Source organism: Oncorhynchus kisutch, unplaced genomic scaffold (assembly GCF_002021735.2).
Source record: "Oncorhynchus kisutch isolate 150728-3 unplaced genomic scaffold, Okis_V2 scaffold431, whole genome shotgun sequence".
NCBI classification, from domain to species: domain Eukaryota; kingdom Metazoa; phylum Chordata; class Actinopteri; order Salmoniformes; family Salmonidae; genus Oncorhynchus; species Oncorhynchus kisutch.
The window spans coordinates 45,001-52,131 of NW_022262376.1; positions in this window are offsets into that span (position 1 = coordinate 45,001).

Genomic DNA, 7,131 nt, shown 5'->3' on the forward strand with positions numbered 1-7,131 from the left:
GACTGTTTGACAAGTGCTGGAGGAGGAAATAGAGCCGTGCACCTGGTGATTGAAACCGTGCATCTGGTAACCCAAAAACACAAATATGGTCATAAATGCATTTAACGGTCATTCTGATTTTAATGCCCGCTATAGGAGCACCCTACTACGGCCCTCTTTCACTCAGGGCCGTCCTGGGTGCTTTATGGACTGTTTGACAAGTGCTGGAGGAGGAAATAGAGCCGTGCACCTGGTGATTGAAACCGTGCATCTGGTAACCCAAAAACACAAATATGGTCATAAATGCATTTAACGGTCATTCTGATTTTAATGCCCGCTATAGGAGCACCCTACTACGGCCCTCTTTCACTCAGGGCCGTCCTGGGTGCTTTATGGACTGTTTGACAAGTGCTGGAGGAGGAAATAGAGCCGTGCACCTGGTGATTGAAACCGTGCACCTGGTGATTGAAAACGTGCATCTGGTAACCCAAAAATTCAAATATGGTCCTAAATGCATTTAAGGGTCATTCTGATATTAATGCCCGCTATGGAAACACCCTACTACGGCCCTCTCTCTGTCGGGGGCGACCTGAGTGCATTATGGACACTTTGAAATTTCACGATGGATACTGATTGCTATACAAGCGGTAACCCAAAAACACAAATATGGTCATAAATGCATTTAACGGTCATTCTGATTTTAATGCCCGCTATAGGAGCACCCTACTACGGCCCTCTTTCACTCAGGGCCGTCCTGGGTGCTTTATGGACTGTTTGACAAGTGCTGGAGGAGGAAATAGAGCCGTGCACCTGGTGATTGAAACCGTGCATCTGGTAACCCAAAAACACAAATATGGTCATAAATGCATTTAACGGTCATTCTGATTTTAATGCCCGCTATAGGAGCACCCTACTACGGCCCTCTTTCACTCAGGGCCGTCCTGGGTGCTTTATGGACTGTTTGACAAGTGCTGGAGGAGGAAATAGAGCCGTGCACCTGGTGATTGAAACCGTGCACCTGGTGATTGAAAACGTGCATCTGGTAACCCAAAAATTCAAATATGGTCCTAAATGCATTTAAGGGTCATTCTGATATTAATGCCCGCTATGGAAACACCCTACTACGGCCCTCTCTCTGTCGGGGGCGACCTGAGTGCATTATGGACACTTTGAAATTTCACGATGGATACTGATTGCTATACAAGCGGTAACCCAAAAACACAAATATGGTCATAAATGCATTTAACGGTCATTCTGATTTTAATGCCCGCTATAGGAGCACCCTACTACGGCCCTCTTTCACTCAGGGCCGTCCTGGGTGCTTTATGGACTGTTTGACAAGTGCTGGAGGAGGAAATAGAGCCGTGCACCTGGTGATTGAAACCGTGCATCTGGTAACCCAAAAACACAAATATGGTCATAAATGCATTTAACGGTCATTCTGATTTTAATGCCCGCTATAGGAGCACCCTACTACGGCCCTCTTTCACTCAGGGCCGTCCTGGGTGCTTTATGGACTGTTTGACAAGTGCTGGAGGAGGAAATAGAGCCGTGCACCTGGTGATTGAAACCGTGCACCTGGTGATTGAAAACGTGCATCTGGTAACCCAAAAATTCAAATATGGTCCTAAATGCATTTAAGGGTCATTCTGATATTAATGCCCGCTATGGAAACACCCTACTACGGCCCTCTCTCTGTCCGGGGGCGACCTGAGTGCATTATGGACACTTTGAAATTTCACGATGGATACTGATTGCTATACAAGCGGTAACCCAAAACACAAATATGGTCATAAATGCATTTAAACGGTCATTCTGATTTTAATGCCCGCTATAGGAGCACCCTACTACGGCCCTCTTTCACTCAGGGCCGTCCTGGGTGCTTTATGGACTGTTTGACAAGTGCTGGAGGAGGAAATAGAGCCGTGCACCTGGTGATTGAAACCGTGCATCTGGTAACCCAAAAACACAAATATGGTCATAAATGCATTTAACGGTCATTCTGATTTTAATGCCCGCTATAGGAGCACCCTACTACGGCCCTCTTTCACTCAGGGCCGTCCTGGGTGCTTTATGGACTGTTTGACAAGTGCTGGAGGAGGAAATAGAGCCGTGCACCTGGTGATTGAAACCGTGCACCTGGTGATTGAAAACGTGCATCTGGTAACCCAAAAATTCAAATATGGTCCTAAATGCATTTAAGGGTCATTCTGATATTAATGCCCGCTATGGAAACACCCTACTACGGCCCTCTCTCTGTCGGGGGCGACCTGAGTGCATTATGGACACTTTGAAATTTCACGATGGATACTGATTGCTATACAAGCGGTAACCCAAAAACACAAATATGGTCATAAATGCATTTAACGGTCATTCTGATTTTAATGCCCGCTATAGGAGCACCCTACTACGGCCCTCTTTCACTCAGGGCCGTCCTGGGTGCTTTATGGACTGTTTGACAAGTGCTGGAGGAGGAAATAGAGCCGTGCACCTGGTGATTGAAACCGTGCATCTGGTAACCCAAAAACACAAATATGGTCATAAATGCATTTAACGGTCATTCTGATTTTAATGCCCGCTATAGGAGCACCCTACTACGGCCCTCTTTCACTCAGGGCCGTCCTGGGTGCTTTATGGACTGTTTGACAAGTGCTGGAGGAGGAAATAGAGCCGTGCACCTGGTGATTGAAACCGTGCACCTGGTGATTGAAAACGTGCATCTGGTAACCCAAAAATTCAAATATGGTCCTAAATGCATTTAAGGGTCATTCTGATATTAATGCCCGCTATGGAAACACCCTACTACGGCCCTCTCTCTGTCGGGGGCGACCTGAGTGCATTATGGACACTTTGAAATTTCACGATGGATACTGATTGCTATACAAGCGGTAACCCAAAAACACAAATATGGTCATAAATGCATTTAACGGTCATTCTGATTTTAATGCCCGCTATAGGAGCACCCTACTACGGCCCTCTTTCACTCAGGGCCGTCCTGGGTGCTTTATGGACTGTTTGACAAGTGCTGGAGGAGGAAATAGAGCCGTGCACCTGGTGATTGAAACCGTGCATCTGGTAACCCAAAAACACAAATATGGTCATAAATGCATTTAACGGTCATTCTGATTTTAATGCCCGCTATAGGAGCACCCTACTACGGCCCTCTTTCACTCAGGGCCGTCCTGGGTGCTTTATGGACTGTTTGACAAGTGCTGGAGGAGGAAATAGAGCCGTGCACCTGGTGATTGAAACCGTGCATCTGGTAACCCAAAAACACAAATATGGTCATAAATGCATTTAACGGTCATTCTGATTTTAATGCCCGCTATAGGAGCACCCTACTACGGCCCTCTTTCACTCAGGGCCGTCCTGGGTGCTTTATGGACTGTTTGACAAGTGCTGGAGGAGGAAATAGAGCCGTGCACCTGGTGATTGAAACCGTGCACCTGGTGATTGAAAACGTGCATCTGGTAACCCAAAAATTCAAATATGGTCCTAAATGCATTTAAGGGTCATTCTGATATTAATGCCCGCTATGGAAACACCCTACTACGGCCCTCTCTCTGTCGGGGGCGACCTGAGTGCATTATGGACACTTTGAAATTTCACGATGGATACTGATTGCTATACAAGCGGTAACCCAAAAACACAATATGGTCATAAATGCATTTAACGGTCATTCTGATTTTAATGCCCGCTATAGGAGCACCCTACTACGGCCCTCTTTCACTCAGGGCCGTCCTGGGTGCTTTATGGACTGTTTGACAAGTGCTGGAGGAGGAAATAGAGCCGTGCACCTGGTGATTGAAACCGTGCACCTGGTGATTGAAAACGTGCATCTGGTAACCCAAAAATTCAAATATGGTCCTAAATGCATTTAAGGGTCATTCTGATATTAATGCCCGCTATGGAAACACCCTACTACGGCCCTCTCTCTGTCGGGGGCGACCTGAGTGCATTATGGACACTTTGAAATTTCACGATGGATACTGATTGCTATACAAGCGGTAACCCAAAAACACAAATATGGTCATAAATGCATTTAACGGTCATTCTGATTTTAATGCCCGCTATAGGAGCACCCTACTACGGCCCTCTTTCACTCAGGGCCGTCCTGGGTGCTTTATGGACTGTTTGACAAGTGCTGGAGGAGGAAATAGAGCCGTGCACCTGGTGATTGAAACCGTGCATCTGGTAACCCAAAAACACAAATATGGTCATAAATGCATTTAACGGTCATTCTGATTTTAATGCCCGCTATAGGAGCACCCTACTACGGCCCTCTTTCACTCAGGGCCGTCCTGGGTGCTTTATGGACTGTTTGACAAGTGCTGGAGGAGGAAATAGAGCCGTGCACCTGGTGATTGAAACCGTGCATCTGGTAACCCAAAAACACAAATATGGTCATAAATGCATTTAACGGTCATTCTGATTTTAATGCCCGCTATAGGAGCACCCTACTACGGCCCTCTTTCACTCAGGGCCGTCCTGGGTGCTTTATGGACTGTTTGACAAGTGCTGGAGGAGGAAATAGAGCCGTGCACCTGGTGATTGAAACCGTGCACCTGGTGATTGAAAACGTGCATCTGGTAACCCAAAAATTCAAATATGGTCCTAAATGCATTTAAGGGTCATTCTGATATTAATGCCCGCTATGGAAACACCCTACTACGGCCCTCTCTCTGTCGGGGGCGACCTGAGTGCATTATGGACACTTTGAAATTTCACGATGGATACTGATTGCTATACAAGCGGTAACCCAAAAACACAAATATGGTCATAAATGCATTTAACGGTCATTCTGATTTTAATGCCCGCTATAGGAGCACCCTACTACGGCCCTCTTTCACTCAGGGCCGTCCTGGGTGCTTTATGGACTGTTTGACAAGTGCTGGAGGAGGAAATAGAGCCGTGCACCTGGTGATTGAAACCGTGCATCTGGTAACCCAAAAACACAAATATGGTCATAAATGCATTTAACGGTCATTCTGATTTTAATGCCCGCTATAGGAGCACCCTACTACGGCCCTCTTTCACTCAGGGCCGTCCTGGGTGCTTTATGGACTGTTTGACAAGTGCTGGAGGAGGAAATAGAGCCGTGCACCTGGTGATTGAAACCGTGCACCTGGTGATTGAAAACGTGCATCTGGTAACCCAAAAATTCAAATATGGTCCTAAATGCATTTAAGGGTCATTCTGATATTAATGCCCGCTATGGAAACACCCTACTACGGCCCTCTCTCTGTCGGGGGCGACCTGAGTGCATTATGGACACTTTGAAATTTCACGATGGATACTGATTGCTATACAAGCGGTAACCCAAAAACACAAATATGGTCATAAATGCATTTAACGGTCATTCTGATTTTAATGCCCGCTATAGGAGCACCCTACTACGGCCCTCTTTCACTCAGGGCCGTCCTGGGTGCTTTATGGACTGTTTGACAAGTGCTGGAGGAGGAAATAGAGCCGTGCACCTGGTGATTGAAACCGTGCATCTGGTAACCCAAAAACACAAATATGGTCATAAATGCATTTAACGGTCATTCTGATTTTAATGCCCGCTATAGGAGCACCCTACTACGGCCCTCTTTCACTCAGGGCCGTCCTGGGTGCTTTATGGACTGTTTGACAAGTGCTGGAGGAGGAAATAGAGCCGTGCACCTGGTGATTGAAACCGTGCATCTGGTAACCCAAAAACACAAATATGGTCATAAATGCATTTAACGGTCATTCTGATTTTAATGCCCGCTATAGGAGCACCCTACTACGGCCCTCTTTCACTCAGGGCCGTCCTGGGTGCTTTATGGACTGTTTGACAAGTGCTGGAGGAGGAAATAGAGCCGTGCACCTGGTGATTGAAACCGTGCACCTGGTGATTGAAAACGTGCATCTGGTAACCCAAAAATTCAAATATGGTCCTAAATGCATTTAAGGGTCATTCTGATATTAATGCCCGCTATGGAAACACCCTACTACGGCCCTCTCTCTGTCGGGGGCGACCTGAGTGCATTATGGACACTTTGAAATTTCACGATGGATACTGATTGCTATACAAGCGGTAACCCAAAAACACAAATATGGTCATAAATGCATTTAACGGTCATTCTGATTTAATGCCCGCTATAGGAGCACCCTACTACGGCCCTCTTTCACTCAGGGCCGTCCTGGGTGCTTTATGGACTGTTTGACAAGTGCTGGAGGAGGAAATAGAGCCGTGCACCTGGTGATTGAAACCGTGCATCTGGTAACCCAAAAACACAAATATGGTCATAAATGCATTTAACGGTCATTCTGATTTTAATGCCCGCTATAGGAGCACCCTACTACGGCCCTCTTTCACTCAGGGCCGTCCTGGGTGCTTTATGGACTGTTTGACAAGTGCTGGAGGAGGAAATAGAGCCGTGCACCTGGTGATTGAAACCGTGCACCTGGTGATTGAAAACGTGCATCTGGTAACCCAAAAATTCAAATATGGTCCTAAATGCATTTAAGGGTCATTCTGATATTAATGCCCGCTATGGAAACACCCTACTACGGCCCTCTCTCTGTCGGGGGCGACCTGAGTGCATTATGGACACTTTGAAATTTCACGATGGATACTGATTGCTATACAAGCGGTAACCCAAAAACACAAATATGGTCATAAATGCATTTAACGGTCATTCTGATTTTAATGCCCGCTATAGGAGCACCCTACTACGGCCCTCTTTCACTCAGGGCCGTCCTGGGTGCTTTATGGACTGTTTGACAAGTGCTGGAGGAGGAAATAGAGCCGTGCACCTGGTGATTGAAACCGTGCATCTGGTAACCCAAAAACACAAATATGGTCATAAATGCATTTAACGGTCATTCTGATTTTAATGCCCGCTATAGGAGCACCCTACTACGGCCCTCTTTCACTCAGGGCCGTCCTGGGTGCTTTATGGACTGTTTGACAAGTGCTGGAGGAGGAAATAGAGCCGTGCACCTGGTGATTGAAACCGTGCACCTGGTGATTGAAAACGTGCATCTGGTAACCCAAAAATTCAAATATGGTCCTAAATGCATTAAGGGTCATTCTGATATTAATGCCCGCTATGGAAACACCCTACTACGGCCCTCTCTCTGTCGGGGGCGACCTGAGTGCATTATGGACACTTTGAAATTTCA